Below are 17,268 nucleotides of genomic sequence, written 5' to 3'. Positions count from 1 at the left end.
ACACGGTGGTGGGGATGTTATGGCCTGGGCATGTATGGCTGCTAAAGGTACTAGCTCACTTATCTTCATTGATGATACAGCTGCTAATGATAATAGCATAATGAATTCTGAAGTGTATAGACACATTCTATCTGCTCAACTTCAAACAAATGTCTCAACTCATTGGCCGGTGGTTCATTCTACAGCAAGACAATGATCCCTAACATACTGCTAAAGCAACAAAGGAGTTTTTCCAATCTAAAAAATTGTCAATTCTTGTGGCCAAGTCATTCACCCGATCTGAATCCAATTGAGCATGCCTTTTTTTAAGCTGAAGAGAAAACTGAAGGGGACTAGTTCAAGTTCAAGTGAGTTTATTGTCATGTGTCCCTGTATAGGACAATGAAATTCTTGCTTTGCTGAAGCACACAGAAAATAGTAGGCATTTACTACAAAACAGATAAATGTGTCCATATACCATGATATAAATATATACACACATGAATAAATAAACTGGTAGTGCAAATAACAGAAAGTGGTTATTAATAATCAGAGTTTTGTCCGAGCCAGGTTTAATAGCCTGATGGCTGTGGGGAAGTAGCTATTCCTGAACCTGGTTGTTGCAGTCTTCAGGCTCCTGTACCTTCTACCTGAAGGTAGCAGGGAGATGAGTGTGTGGCCAGGATGGTGTGGGTCTTTGATGATACTGCCAGCCTTTTTGAGGCAGCGACTGCGATAAATCCCCTCGATGGAAGGTAGGTCAGAGCCGATGATGGACTGGGCAGTGTTTACTACTTTTTGTAGTCATTTCCTCTCCAGGGCGCTCAAATTGCCGAACCAAGCCACGATGCAACCGGTCAGTATGCTCTCGACTGTGCACCTGTAGAAGTTAGAAGAAAGAGCTTACTAATCGCAAAGAGACTGGCAGACCAAGGAAGACCTCCACAGCTGATGACAGAAGATTTCTCTCTATAAATAAAGAAAAATCCCCAAACACCTGTCCGACAGATCAGGAGTCTGGTTTAGATTTGTCAATGACCACTGTCCGCAGAAGACTTTGTGAACGGAAATACAGAGGCTACACTGCAAGATGCAAACCACTGGTGAGCCGCAAAAATAGGATGGCCAGGTTACAGTTTGCCAAGAAGTACTTAAAAAAGCAACCACAGTTCTGGAAAAAAGGTCTTGTGGACAGATGGGACGAAGATTAACTTATATCAGAATGATGACAAGAGCAAAGTACGGAGGAGAGAAGGAACTGCCCAAGATCCAAAGCAAAGCACCTCATCTGTGAAACACGGTGGTGGGTGTGGGCTGGGCATGTATGGCTGCTGAAGGTATTGGCTCACTTGCCGTCATTGATGATAAAACTGCATATGTATAATGCAGCTATCATTATATCTATTATAGCATAATGAATTCTGAAGTGTATAGACACATCCTATCTGCTTAAGTTAAAAAAAAAAAGCCACGATGCAACCGGTCAGCATGCTCTCGACTGTGCACCTGTAGAAGTTAGAGAGAGTCTTCCTTGACAATCCGACTCTCCGTAATCTTCTCAGGAAGTAGAGGCGCTGATGAGCTTTTTTGATAATTGCGTTAGTGTTCTCGGACCAGGAAAGATCTTCAGAGATGTGCACCCCCAGGAATTTGAAGTTCTTGACCCTTTCAACCATCGACCCGTTGATATAAATGGGGCTGTGGGTCCCCCTCCTACTCCTTTCAAAGTCCACAATCAGTTCCTTGGTTTTGCTGGTGTTGAGGGCCAGGTTATTGCGCTGGCACCATATGGACAGTTGCTCGATCTCTCCTCTGTACTCTGACTCATCCCCATCAGTGATACGCCCCACAATAGTGGTGTCGTCAGCGAACTTGATGATGGAGTTCGCACTGTGGTTCGCTACGCAGTCATGGGTATAGAGTGAGTACAGCAGGGGGCTGAGCACGCAGCCTTGAGGTGCTCCCGTGCTGATTGTTATTGAGGCTGACACATTTCCACCAATACGAACAGACTGGTCTGTGGACGAGGAAGTCGAGGATCCAGTTGCAGAGGGATGCGCAGAGACCCAGTTCTGCGAGTTTGGTAACCAGTTTGGAGGGGATGATTGTGTTAAATGCCGAGCTGTAATCAATGAATAACAGCCTGACATATGAGTTTTTGTTGTCCAAGTGGTCCAGTGCGGAGTGGAGGGCCAGCGAGATCGCATCCACCGTTGATCTGTTGTGGCGGTACGCGAACTGCAGTGGGTCCAGGTTTTTGTCGATGTAGGAGTTGATTTGCTCCATGATCAACCTCTCAAAGCATTTCATCACCACCGGCGTTAGTGCCACTGGTCGATAATCATTGAGGCATGTCACCTTACTCTTCTTGGGCACCGGTATAATTGATGCCCTTTTAAAGCAGGTGGGGACCTCAGACCTCAGAAGTGAGAGGTTGAAAATGTCCGTAAAATCTCCCGCCAGTTGGTCCGCACAGGTTTTTAGAACACGGCCGGGTATACCATCAGGTCCAGGTGCTTTTCGGGGGTTCACCCCTCTGAAGGATTTCCTGACATCGGCCTCTGTGACTGAGACTGAAATGCCATCACAGCGAATGGGGGATCGGGAAGGCACATCAGTATTCTCCCTGTCAAAGCGTGCGTAAAACGCATTGAGCTCGTCAGGGAGTGATGTTACATCGGCATTCGAGCTGCCTCCTGGTTTTGCCTTGTAGGAGGTGATTGCATTCAGACCCTGCCACAGCTGCCGAACATCTGTCTCGTCCTCCAGTTTGGAGCAGAAGTCACTTTTGGCCTTTTTGATGGCCTTACCAAGGTCGTATATCTGGTCTTCATGTAGGCCACTGTATCATTGGAGGTGAATGCCCTGTGTCTGGACTTCAGGAGAGTGCGGATCTCAAAGTTCATCCAAGGTTTCTGATTGGGAAACACTCGGAAGGTTTTTGTAGGGATGCAATCCTCCACACATTTCTTTATGAAGTCTGTAACGACTGTGGCATATTCGTTCAAGTCCGTTGCCGAGTCCTTGAACATTGCCCAGTCTACAGACTCCAAACTAGCCCCCTAAACAAGCATAAGCTAAAGATGGCTGCAATACAGGCCTGGCAGAGCATCGCCAGAGAAGTCACACAGCAACTGGTGATTTTCATGAAACGCAGACTTCAAGCCATCATTGCATGCAAAGGCTATGCAACAAAATACTGAACATGACTACTTTCATTTACATAACAGTGCTGTGTCCCAAACATTATGGTGCCCTGAAATGTATAAACACTGCTGTAATTTCTACATGGTGAAACTAAAATGTATAAAAATGGCCTTTATTAAAATCTGACAATGTCACTTTAACCACGTGATTTTTTTCTATTACAATTCTCAATTTGTGGAGTACAGAGGCAAATAAATAAATGACGGGTCTTTGTCCCAAGTATTATGGAGGGCACTGTACATGAGTTTGAGAAACATATATTGGAGTTAATGTGTAGAAAGAACAGCAGATGCTGGTTTACATCAAAGGAAGACACAAAATGCTGGAGTAACTCAGCGGGACACGCAGCATCTCTGGAGAGAAGGGTGACGTTTTGGGTCAAGATCCTTCTTCAGACTGATGCGTTGGCGTTACATTGGTTGTCAGTTTGCGCCTTGAATATATTAAATTATTCTGTTTTATTTCCCAAGTTCTCTTGGGATAGAAGCTTCCAAGGATTCACATCCCTTTGAAAGAAGAAATTCGTCCTTGTATCTGTCATAAATGGACGACTTATTTTGAAACAAAGCTTCTTTGTTCTAGTTAACCCCACAAAGACATTTACCCTATCTGCCTTCTCTGCTTCAATAAGTTAACTCCTCATTCTTATAAACTCATGAATCCAAGCCTGTCCCATTCTCACACTGACTTTTCCGTCCTTGGGTTTCTTCCTTTGCCAGACATGACAATAAACTCTCTTGAATCTTGAAGAATGAGCCCACACGCAAACTTGATGAACAGTTCTTTGTCTGTAGCATACCACCCATTGGTGTGAATGTTGAATTCTCCAATTTCCACCACCCTTGGCCCTGCTCCTTTTCCCTCCTCTGTACGTTCGTCAGCCATCCCTGAGTCACCTTATTTCCCTTTCATCCCTCCTTTAAGCACCTCCCTGTTTCATTTCACGCATATCCCTTCCTCCTGGCTTTACATTTCACAATTCTTCATCTTATCTGACACCCATTTCATCTCTAGCCTTTGTCACATACTCCACATATCTGCCAATCAACCGCCCTTCACCTGTAGCCACCTATCACATGCTAGACTTTGCCGTACACCCCTTTTTTAGCTTTCTCTCCTCCCCCCCCCCCCACATCTATCTGAATAAGAGTCCCAGCCCAAAACATCATCCAATCCCTCCACAGACACCCTGCTGAGTTCCACCAGCATTTTGTGTTTTGCTCAAAATTCCTGCATCTGCAGTTCCCTGCTTCTCCAGAAGTTAAATTCACCTCCCTTTATAGCTTGATTATCTGTTATTATTGGGATGTTTATAGTGTCAATGTTGTTTAGTATGAAGAATGATCCAAATTAATAAGAATGAAACTTAAAAAGAACTGTATTTGCTGGAAATGAGAAATAAAAGCAGAAATCACTGAAAACACTCAGCAGGTCAAGCAACAAATGTAGAAAGAAATAGTGGGAATTGCCAGTTCATCTGTGGGCTTCCAGTATTTTCTGTAGCTTATTGTAATCTATTCTCTTTTTGTACATGTAGAAGCTATCTTTAACAGTTTTAACATTATTTGTTAATTTACACTATGCCATTTTCTCCTCATTTTTCTTCACCATCCTTTCCAGGAAATTAGAAAATTTCCCAATCTTTTGGGATGCCAGCAATTTTTGCCACATTTGTATGTCTTTCAATTGATACTCAAATCATGTCTAATTGATGGTCATGTGCACAAGTACTGCGAGATACGGGTAAAATGACAATCTTGCTTGCAGTAACGTAAAGGGGCTGTCCCACTGCGGCGACCTAATTGGCGAGTTTAGAAGAGTTTGCCCTCGACTCATACTCGCAGCATGGTCGACACGAGGCCCTAGGAGGTCTTTGTAACTCCACTTCATGCTCGAGAGTAGCCCCCGCGTACTTGAGGCCTCAGCTAGGTCGTGACGTATTTTTCAACATGCTGAAAAATGCCCGCGGGTAAAAAAACGGCGCCATGGAAAAAAATCGATATTTTTTTTTACCCGTAGGTTTAGTGGAAGTAAGTCGCCGTTATTCGTAGGTAGTCGAGGGTAGTCGAAGATAGTCGTAGATAGTCTTCAACATAGTCGAAGGGAGATCGAAGGAGGTCGTCTTCATTCTCCACTATTCGGTGTCCAATTTTCCCAAAGCTCGTCGAAGCTAGTCTTTAACATAGTCGAAGGAGGTCTTCAACATGACACTTTTTCAAACTCTCCTAAACTCGCCAATTAGGTCACCGCAGTAGGACAGCCCCTTTAAAGGCATATAGTCTCAAACTAACACAGAAACATAAATTATCCATTTTGTACATAATTTATCAGTACTTAGCAAAGAATGCTGTTTGCTGAGCAAGATTGACCTGGGGAGCTTTTGCACTACCTGCCTGGTCATCCATCATTCCTCAGAAACCCACGTATTAACATCAGCGCTTAGTGCACAGTGCTGCCTTCAGCTGATGACACTTCTCAGTCATAGTCGTTCATGTTATGGGTAAAGCATTTAGTGATGTCCAAAGCCTACAGACATTTTGTATTTGCTCGTTTGAAAAACGTTATTGAGGGCCTGCCCTTCTATCTAGGGAGCAGTAAAAAGTGTATTTCCAATGGCTTAAGAGGCTGAATTGCAGACTGTGTGGTTTCCAGTTTATTTCTGTATGTAGCATGGAAAAAAAAAGCAATGAATGCTGTAGAACTCTCAGTTGAGAGTAAATTCTATCCTTGCAGGAATGGTGGTTTTTCTCAAATCTAAAGAGGGCTTGTATAGATTTTTTGAGAATTGGACAATTGATTCATTCATTTAATTCCCTGTGGAAAATTAAGCTGTGTAACACAGAAGCCCTGAAGTTTCTTTAATGGAATGTTATGTGACCATTTAATATGCTGTGAATTCTGTGGTTGAAATGCTACACAGCAGTCACTCATTTCTTCAGTCGGCTGGTAATGCCCTTTCTCTTCATGTTTTTGTCAATCTGAAGATGATGCCCCATGTTTTTGCCAACCTGAAGATGATGCCTCATGGTTGATTAGAACGTAAACACTAAAGAGGCTGTCCCACTGCGGCGACCTAATCTGCGAGTTTAGAAGAGTTTGCCCTTGACTCAAACTCGCAGCATGGTCGACACGTGGTCCTATGAGGTCACTGGAACTCTCCTTCATGCTCGAGGGAAGTTCCCAAATACTCACGGCCTCAGCTAGGTTGTGGAAAAACTTTCAGCATGTTGAAAAATTTTCCGCAAGTAAAATTTGGTCGGCACGGTTCTTTTTAACTCGTAGTACAGTGGAGTGGGATCGCTGTTTAGTTACAGGTAGTCGAGGGCAGCAATAGGCAATCTCCTTCGCTGACTGGGCATTTTGATTGGCTCATTGTAGTTTTCAGGACCCAGGAAAACCGACCGGTAGGTAAAATGGCCGCTAAACTTGATTATAGTTCTTAAAAGTGTCTCCACTCCTTCTCCTCCCCCTTCTCTCCCCCACTTCTCTCCCTTCCCCCCCCCCCCCCTCCGCGCTCCCTAAAGGACTTACCGTACACTGTGCAGCCGTCTATCCTTCCTCTTCATCACGGGTCTGCTCCCCCGCTTTCCCTGGCCCCCGCCTTTGCGATGTGTTTGTGTGTGCGGTCGGTCGATCCAGCTCCCGGTTTCAACGCTGACGGTCGATCCAGCTCGAGGTTTTCCAGGCGAGTGCCCTCGAGCTTGAAGGTCGAAGACACTCTTCTTAACTCGCAGATTAGGTTGCCGCAGTGGGACAGCCCTTTAACATGGCACTTGCACTGAATTTTAATGCACTGAATTTTTACAGTAAAATTTGCATGACATGTATAAATGATGTCATGCAATAGTAATCTTTATTTGTAGTTATTTACATTCATCATTTTAGCTTAAGCTCGATATGTAAAAGGAGATTTATGTAGCAAATTGTACGTGCTTACAATGAAAGTGATTAATGAAGCAGTTCTGTGGAAAACCAATAATAATGTGGATATCCTCAGAATTAAATTTGGATCACTGGTTTAGCACCCCATGTCAGAATATCCAAATTTGCAGTGACCTTTAAGTCACTTCGATCATTTTTGAAGTCATAATGTCATACAGCATGGAAATAGGCCCTTTGGCTCAACATGTCCACGCTGACCAACATGCCCCATCTACACTCATCCCACCTGTCTGGGTTTGGCCCATAATCCTCGAAATCTATCCTATCCATGTACCTGTCTAATTGTTTCTTAAATGTTTAACCTGAATTTTTCTCTCTCTTAAGTAGCAGCTACTTTGAACTAATTCCTCATATTAAATCTTTAAGTTTCACCATGAATTTCACCCCAAGCCCGTCTATTTAGCAACCTCTGCATTTTTCCTTTGCCATTAAGCCAGACCTATTCCAATTTTTCCTCCTCCTGTTGCTCAGAATGAATTTCTCTCCCATGTCCCTCCACCTACCTTTTTTGAGTTTACCTGTTCATAAAACATACCTCTGCTCCTTCAGCATTATTCTCGCTAAATATTCAACCACCCTAAGATTCAAAGCTGGTTAATTGTGGAGTTCCACTTCGTCCAGTGCATTTCCTCTTCCATAAATAGCTCCAACATTCCTCTTCCCAAAACAACTCCTACCACCGTATCCTTCTCATCTTTTCCCACTAATTCCCATTCTATTTCTAATGTGCTGGGGGGTTTTATTCCTCCTTCAAATTGCAGCTGTCTTCTCGTTCATGTCTATTTTACCTACATCTCTGTTTAAGATTTTGGAAATATCCCCAACAGAATTGGGATTGAAAGCAAGATGAATTATCCCACCTTCACTTCTAATGTTCTCCATACTTCCAGTTACTTCCGTCCTATCATAGTGTGGCTCTCCAAAGTGATGTGTTTGATTAATTCTTCCTAATTTGTGTGCTGTCCCCTTGGCAGCAACATCTGCAGATATGGAGCAGAGTGGTATAAGCCCACAGGTCCATTAACGGTTTGTGACTTTATATGTACGGTTGCTCTGCGCTCATTCTCTTTCACTTTCAGGCAATTTTTCCCTTTTGTTTTCCATTTCACTCTGACAATTTTGCTCCAATTCAGAGCCTGCATGACCTATTCAGTTATTTTCTTTGCATGCCTATGAAAGTTTCTTCATTTGGTGAGATGTGGGGATTTTGACATGTATGGCGTGGGTGGGAATTGAGCAGCTGTGGCTGGGCAAGTGCGAAATATTTACTTGAACTAAAGTTCTATTGCTTATAAATTTAATGGAACTTGTGTGTTTGTTCCTATTACTTGCTGTCCACACCTTCTAATGCTTCTGACAGTCGGCTTTTTGCCAAGATGAAAATGTATGACAGTGGCATTACCTGCTGGCTTTCAATGGCTTGTTTGTTTCTGTACATTTGGTTTCCTGCTCAATTTTTAGCTGTTGTGCATTGAATTATTTTAATTTCTAGTTATACCCCCTGAGATTTTTATGTTTCCGTTCGGTTGAATGTATTGTGTTCAGTCATGTGTTTTATCATCGTTGTCATGTTAAACATTATTTCTGTTCACGCCCATTGGACCTTTGCTAGGATTAATACATCTGATTTAATGTTCGGTGGTACCCTTTAACTTACCGCTAATACCATTGTTGATTATGCTTCCTAGGGTGACCTTGCAGTAATTTGATAAAAAATATGCAATAACTACAAAAATGGCATGTGATTGCTACATGCACATTTTAAAAATATTTTATTTTAAAGTCTCCACAATCTTCTTTAGTTGTTTGTGCAGTCCCCAGTTCCTTTGCCCTGCTCCTGACAAATATGTATTTAGCTTTGTCCTTTCCAAATTCAGCAATTCTGCTGAATTCAAACCTATTGTCAAAGTTGCTTCTAAAAATGTTTCGCTTTCACCAAGCTTTAGAAGCCTGTCATTATCTCATAGTGACACAGTGTGGAAACACGCTCTTCAGCCCAACTTGCCCACACCGGCCAACATTTCCCAGCTGGTCCCACCTCTCGCATTTGGTCCATATCACTCTAAACCTGTCCTATCCATGTACCTGTCTAACTGTTTCTTAAATGTTGGGATAATCCCTGCCTCAACTCCAGTGCCCTCCATAATGTTTGGGATAAAGACCCATCATTTATTTATTTGCCTCTGTACTCCACAATGTGAGATTTGTACTAGGAAAAATCATGTGGTTAAAGTGCACATTGTCAGATTATAATAAAGGGTATTTTTATACATTTTGGTTTCACCATGTTGAAATTACAGCAGTGTTTATAATAGTCCCCCCGTTTCAGGGCACCATAATGTTTGGGACACAGCAATGTCATGTACATGTAAGTAGTCGTGTTTAGTATTTTGTTGCATATCCTGTGCATTCAATGACTGCTTGAAGTCTGCGATTCATGGACGTCAGCAGTTGCTGGGTGTCTTCTCTGGTGATGCTCTGCCAGGCCTGTATTACAGCCATCTTAAAAACTTATGCTTGCTTAGGGGGCAAGTCCCTGTCAGTTTTCTCTTCAGCATATAGAAGACATTGGGTTCAGTTCGGGTGATTGACTTGGCCACTCAAGAATGGACCATTTTTTAGCTTTGAATAACTCCTTTGTTGCTGTAGCAGTATGTTTGGGATCATTGTCTTGCTGGAGAATGAGTTTTGAAACATTTGTTTGATTTGAGCAGATAGGATGTGTCTATGCGCTTCAGAATTCATTATGCTACTACCATCAGCAGTTGTATCATCAATGAAGATAAGTGAGCCAGTACCTTCAGCAGCCATACATGCCCAAGCCATAACACCCCCACCACTGTGTTTCACAGATGAGGTGGTATGCTTTGAATCTTGGGCAGTTCCTTTTCTCCTCCATACTTTGCTTTTGCCATCACTCTATAAGTTAATCTTCATCTCATCTGTCCACAAGACCTTTTTCCAGAACTGTGGTTGCTCTTTTAAGTACTTCTTGGCAAACTGTATCCTGGCCATCCTATTTTTGCAGCTAACTAGTGGTTTACATCTTGCAGTGTAGCCTCTGTATTTCTGTTCATGATGTCTTCTGCGGACAGTCGTCATTGACAAATCCACTCCTGAAGCGTATTTCTGACCTGTCGGACAGATGTTTGGGATTTTTCTCTATTATAGAGAGAATTCTTCTGTCATCAGCTGTGGAGGTCTTCCTTGGCCTGCCAGTCCCTTTGCGATTAGTAAGCACACCAGTGCTCTCTTTCTTCTTAATGATGTTCCAAATAGTTGATTTTGGGAAGCGTAATGTTTGGCTGAGGTCTCTAACAATTTTATTCTTGTTTCTCAGTCTCAAAATGGGTTATTTGTCTTTCATTGGCACAACTTTGGTCCTCATGTTGATAAACAGCAATAAATGTTTCCAAAGGTGATGGAAAGACTGGAGGAAAGACTATGTGCTGAGAGCTCTCTTATACCTGCAGTAAGGAGGCAATTAAACACACCTGAGCAATTACAAATGCCTGTGAAGCCATGTGTCCCAAACATTATGGTGCCCTGAAATGGGGGAGACTATGTATAAACACAGCTGTAATTTCTGCATGGTGAAACCAAAATGTATAAAAATACCTTTTAATAAAATCTGACAATGTGCACATTAACCACATGTGATTCTTTTCTATTACAAATCTCAAGTTGTAGAGTACAGAGGCAAATAAATAAATGATGGGTCTTCGTCCCAAACATTATGGAGGGCACTGTACCCCCTTTGACAGCTTGTTCCATACACCCGCTACCCTTTGTGTGGAAAAAGTGCATATCTTTTTATCTGCAATATTTTTTTTAATTATGTCAGCGTTGAAGCTGATGTTGTATTTGCTGTATACAATCTTGTCAATGAATAGAACCTTGCCATAATTTAAGGGCTGAAGATGAATTAAACTTTGAATTAAGTTTTGAATTCCCTAACAGTTCATATTAATGTGTCCCCAAAACACTGCATTTCCAGCATGTAAATTTCTACGTAGTTCTTGATAGTTTCTTAGGAAGAATGGGGGGAAAATATTAGCACAGCGGTTATAAGTTTGCTTGTTTGCAGCATTTCTAATTAGTGGTTTCCATGAACGATCATTCTGTTGTTGCGTAACATTGTTCTTTTACACCTGCGCTGTTAACTCATAAGTGCTGTATTGTTTTTGTAAAGTGTTAAACTTTCATTTAATATCAGTTCAGTTTTGCATTAAAACAATACCTGGATTATAATTTTCAAAAGCTAATTAGATGCCTTATACTGAAAACGTCCTCTTGGTCAAATATTAATAGTCTTTCAGATTTGTTCCAATTAGGAATTATATTAAAGATTAAAGGCCAGGATGGAATTTTTTCTTTAACCTTTGGTTTAGATCCAAACTTTGGGTCAGTGATTGAAGTTTCCTCATTAATCATTAATACTCAGTTTTTTATAGTAATGTTTTATTGCCCTGACTTGCAGTGTGTCAGTCCCAGGCGTTGGAGACTGATGCTCAGGTGTGGCTTTCTGCTGATATTAGACTTGGAAACCTTTCTCAAAATGCCCACCACCATCAGGACATGAAATTACTTTGCTGTTTCTATGCGGTTGGTATGTCTCTGACTTCTGTACTAAATGCTGGAAACCATTGTGGAATAATTGTGAGATATGCTTTTTTGCTTTGATATATAGTTGTGCTGCATTCATGTGCCACACTTGTGCAGTTGCATAATTTGAAAATATAAATATTAAGAATGCAAAAATTAATTTGAGCTACTTTAAGTTATTAAATATGTCATCTTTCATTTGTCATAAAATATTATGTTGTGCATTTACCATTCCTCTCCCTAAACTGAATTATGGAAACTCATGGATACTTGCTTTCTTCTCTCTTCCTCCGGCAAGTTGCCAAACCACTCTCATTGATGTCTTCCTCATTCTTACATGGAAGATAGGAACTTGTCATGTGGAGAATTCTGAGCATAAAACCTGTATTCTAGTGTTGTATTGCACAGTGATTTAGTGCATCGGTACACTGTCTTGGCGTGTCTTCAAAATTATGCTGCCAGGTTGACTGGGGAGTTGAGCTCGTGACAGCCTAAATGGATCAGGAACTTGATCAACAGAAAAATTAAATGAACTGAATCTGGAAAATAATTGCACCTCCTAAACTGAGACTGTGATTGTAAGCTGCATCTTTTAAACTACTGAACAGGCATTATCTACATTTGTAATTTGTATTTTCATAACTGTTATACTTTTTCCCTTTTGAACTACCATATTGCACTGTATGGAAAATATCACCATTGCTTCAATTGGATGTGAATGACAATATAATCCCAGTTTCTGAAGCGGAAGATCCTGAGGAATTCTCAGAAAATATCCGGCCCTGATGGTGTGTGTACCTGGCCATGTTCTTAAAACCTGCGCATACCAACTGCCTGGTAAACATCTTCAACTCTCATTACTGAGGTCTGAGGATCCCACCTGCTTTAAAAGGACATCAATAATGGCGGTGCCCAAGAAGAGTAAGGTGACATACCTCAATGACAACTGACCAGTGATACTAATGTTCATGGTGATAAAGTGCTGTGTGACGTTGGTTATGATGCTTTACCAACTCCAGCCTTATTGTGGACCGAGACCGACAACAATTCACCTGCCACCACAATAGATCATCAGTGGATATGATCTTACTGGGTCTCCATTTTGCACGAGACCACTTGGATCATAGGAGTACTTATCAGGCTGTCATTCATCTACTTCAGCTCAGCTTTCAACACCATTGTCCCCTCCAAAACTATCAGACTTTGAGAACTGGGTCTCTGCCCGTCCCGATGTAATTGGATCCTCGACTTTCTCGTCGAATGACTACAATCAGTAGGAATTGGCGACAATTCATCCTCTTATCAACACAGGAGCACCTCAAGGCTCACCTCGCCAGATATGGCTCCAATGCTATCTTTAAATTCACTGATGATACCACCATTGTGTGGAGTACAGGAGAGAGATTGACCATCTGAATGATGGAAGAACAACAATCTTGCTCTCAATATTAGCAAGACCAAAGAGTTGATTGAGTTAAGGAAGGGGAACATAGGGGATTCACAAACATGTCTTCATCATCAAGATGATGGGATAGAGAATTAATAACTTCAAGTTCCTGGGTGTGCAAATCTTTAAAGATTTGTCCTGGGCCCAGCACATTGATACAATTGCAAAACAAGTCCATCACACCTCTACTTCCTTGGAAGATTGAGGAGATTTGGTATGTTAACAAATACTCTCATGAAGGTATATGGTAGAAAGCATACTGACTGGTTGCATCACAGCGGGTTCTGCAACTCGAATGCCTAGAAATGAGGGAGGTTACATGAAGTGACAACATTGCCTGGTTCATCGCAGATACTTATCTCACCAATTTAATAATCTCTATAAAGGGATCTGTAGGAGGCGCTTCCTCAGCCAGCCAATGTCTTCAAAGACCTACACCATTCTGACCATGCTCTCATTTTGCTACTATTGTCGGGAAGAAGGTCCAGCAGGTTGCAAACAGTGATCAGCAAGTGGTTTTGCACTATTATGGTTACCTAGTATTACTACTATTAATAATTGTACGATTATTGTATATTTATCTGTGTGATTGCATTATGGGCCAGTTAAGCTGCAGTTGCTACCGGTGCATATGACAATTAAACACTTCAACCGTTATCTTTTAGCTTGAAGGGGGGGGGGAGGGGAATTGGGTGCGGGGGGGGGGGGGGGGGGGGGAGTAGAGTGTAATAGCAATTGTAAATTAGGAATTTGCAGAGGAAGGATTTTGAAATGAGTACAATGAAAGACAGGAGACTGGGACATGTACAAGTGAGAATTGGAAGCAAATAATGAGTGTGAAGCAGAAATTTATGTTTTCTAGAGATTGAGACAATTATCAAGAATATTTGGAACATTGTTGCTGCATATTGTTGGAGACAACAGACAAATTTATATTGTAAGTTTGGACATATCGTTGGAATGATCTGAATCGGCCTTGGATTTTTTTGTTGTGGATTCATTGACAAGGTTACAGATATTATCTTGGGAGATGAAGTAAAGAATGTTACTACTTATGCAGGGCTTGTCCTTGAAGAAACCAATCTGATTTAGATTCCGATAGGTTGTTCCAGGGTATAGGTACAGCAACATATTTCCAAATTGGAATAGTGCGCGACTTTTTTGGGCTGAAATGTTTCCATGCCCGTACTGCCTCTATCCTTCCTGGTGGTAATGACCAAGTTTGAGGGCTCTCAACATATTTGCGTTGCATTTTACTCTGCAGCCACTGTGTGCCAATGACAGAGGAAATGAATGGCATGCCAATTAAGCAGCTTTTTTGTCCTAGCTATTGTTGAGCTAATTGAGTATAGTAGCTTCACTACATGAAGAATATTCCTCATTTGTTTTGTGGATGGTTGAAAGGCTTAAGTGTGTAGGCAGGTGAGCCATTCACTGTAAGATATCCCATTTTCGACATGTTCATGTGGCTAGTCCATTTGAGTTTCATATCAATCGTGACTTCCAGAGTGTTGATGTTGAAGGGACTCTGCAACAGCTTTGCAATTCAATGTCAGGGGTTGGTGCTTTCAATATCATTAGTTGCAGATGTACATTTTACACAATTATTGATGAGTAAGTACTTCTTGATAAATTGTTGATAATTGAGAATAAATTAATTGGGTGGTAATTTGCCAGACATTCCGAACTTTCCACATTGTCTGGAAATGCCAGTGTTATAATTTTACTCAAACAGCTTAACTGATGGCTCAGCAAGTTCTGGATTGTGGGTTTTATTGCAGCTAAAATATTTTCTACTCTAACAGCCTTTGCAGTTTCATTGCTCCGCCTTGCCTTGATTTATCACGTGGAATAAATTAAATTGGCTGAGAGCTGGCTTCTATGATGTCGGGGATCTCCGGAGGAATCTAAGATAAATCTTCCTTTTGACACTTCTGACTGAACAAGTCTGCTTATGTATAGAAGCTAATCATATCTTGTATTAACGTGATACAAGCTGTTCTGACTGTAATTCTTATGGTTGCATATCAGTCCTGTTGAATGACTCTTGATCTCTGAGAGAAGTCATGAAATGAAGAGCATGGCATCATATTGTTATCTAAAAATAAACTGGAGTAGTTTGGTGACCTTGATATGGCTATTGTGCTGATTTTAAAGCTATCTGCCCAGTCGAAATTTAAAACATAGCATGGTGATATTAAAAAAAAACCCATACTATAAAATCAAGGACATGCAAATTCATTTAATCGTAGTAGCGTTTAAGAGACTGTTTGATATGCAGGGAATGTAGTTATATGGATCAAGTGCAGGCTGATGAGACGAATTTATCTTGGCATTTTGTTCAGATTATAATCTGACTGGGGTCTGAACAGCATGTTCCTGTGCTTTACTTTTTGATGTTCTATGTTCCACGTATCTTTTTCAACTTTTTAACATCATCTTAAACTCCTCCACTCTGCATCTCATTTGGCAGATGATACGACGCTATTATCTCCTCTTAAGTAATCTTTCTTTAAAATTTGTCTTATCTGTATTTCATTAATTTGAAGTTGTATTCATTTATCGACTTCTGCTTCATTGCATTCTGAATTATTTTTAGAAAATATCGTAGTTTCCTTATTGGTGTCCCTTATTTTTTAAATGTTTGTTCAGTCTTTTTATAATCTTGTAGTTCATTTTATTCCTGTGATCATTCTTGCTGTTCTTTTCAACCTTTCCAATGCATTTAGGCATTAAGACTGCTTGAATGTACAGCACGAGCAATAGAATAAAAGAACACAGAAGTAATGCCGAAACTTCAGACATGGTTCAATCAGACTGCTCTTTGTATCGCTGCACACTTCAATAAAGAGCAGTCTGATTGAACCATGTCTGAAGTTTCAGCATTCAGCATTCATTGTTTGTCTGCAACTATTGGATGGCTAACTGATGGGGAAACTGTCCTCTTTACTGTGTCACATGAAACCTGTGAGGGAAGGATGTGATTGTGAACTGGCCGAGTAAATAATAGCAAGTCTTCCTTTCTCTCCTCTCCCCACCCATATATGTTCTTGTGAAATCTGGGGGGCTTGATTGGCCTTCATTTGTGGGTGAGAAATCTTTTTTCACTACTTAGTCACTCTCATATTCTTCTCTTGAAGCACCTTGGTTGCTGTTTTTCTCGCAGAATCTCTTGCTTCACAATTGCTTGTATAAAATTAAAAATTGCCATTTAATTAGTTGCTAAGCTGATCCAAAGTCTCATATAAAAATACACTACTAACTGCACATTTTGCATCAATACTGTTTGCAATGCTGATGCATGTGCAATTAGTTACTTCATCCAAGGCATTTATGTAAATAAGAAATATCAAAAGTCCAGGCATTGACCTCTGTAGTATTCCACATCGCCACCTGCTCTTAAAATGTGTGCTTGCTGAAATGCTCTTCTAATAACCGGAGTTTTTAATCCAGTTGTGTTATGTTTGAATTATGTGTCATTTTGATTATAGGACCTAATTAAAATGTTTCTAGAAGTTGAAACAAACTGTGTCAACATCTATGTAATGTTGCCAGTCACCAAATAGAGGTATATTGAGCAAGAGCTTTCTTAACTCCATGTCGTTACTTATTAAGCTTTATTGTACAAGCACTCTAGTTACTATTTAAACTATTGCTGCACAAGTACGCCTCTATACTGAGGAGTAGTTTTTATTAATAAACACGGATTTTACTTTAATTTTGGAAGATCTATGGCTTCTTGGATTTTACTTTTGAATATCCTATGATCGCATACAAAGGATGAGCCCAGAAAACTTTAAATTGCTCTGCTGTGAGGACAATTTTTTTCTAAGAACAGTTTATATATCGTCAATAACAAAATAATCAATCGAGTTTTGATATTTGTCAAAAAAAAATGCTGGGCAATTTATTTTAAATTAGTTAGAAATAGGGTTTGAATTCTAGCTTAACTTGGTTAAAAGAATCTGTCAGACCTTTAGGGGGAAAAAAACTTCAACATCCGCCCCTTGTTTACAGGAAGTTCTGCTTAACTATCATGGTGTTCCCTCCCAGCAAAATGAGTGAAATTAATCGTTTCCAGCAAATCA

The 17,268-nt window shown here is 40.8% G+C and overlaps 1 protein-coding gene across 9 annotated transcripts in view; it reads left to right on the top strand.

Annotated features, from left to right (window-relative positions):
- Window positions 1-17,268, top strand: part of ncoa3 (nuclear receptor coactivator 3) — a 209,252-nt gene that overhangs the window by 138,317 nt on the left and 53,667 nt on the right. Inside the window, exon 1 of one of the 9 annotated variants that reach the window (XM_033041882.1) lies at window positions 11,719-11,737. The exons of the other annotated variants lie outside the window; for them this stretch is intronic. The gene's annotated coding sequence lies outside the window, so the exon portion shown is untranslated. Of the gene's footprint in view, window positions 1-11,718; window positions 11,738-17,268 lie in introns of those variants that run through there. 9 annotated transcript variants of the gene reach the window in all.

The sequence above is a fragment of the Amblyraja radiata genome, chromosome 23 (genome assembly GCF_010909765.2).
Source record: "Amblyraja radiata isolate CabotCenter1 chromosome 23, sAmbRad1.1.pri, whole genome shotgun sequence".
Classification (NCBI taxonomy): Eukaryota; Metazoa; Chordata; class Chondrichthyes; order Rajiformes; family Rajidae; genus Amblyraja; species Amblyraja radiata.
Note: the sequence above shows the minus strand (reverse complement) of the source record. Positions and strands in the feature narration are given on the sequence as shown.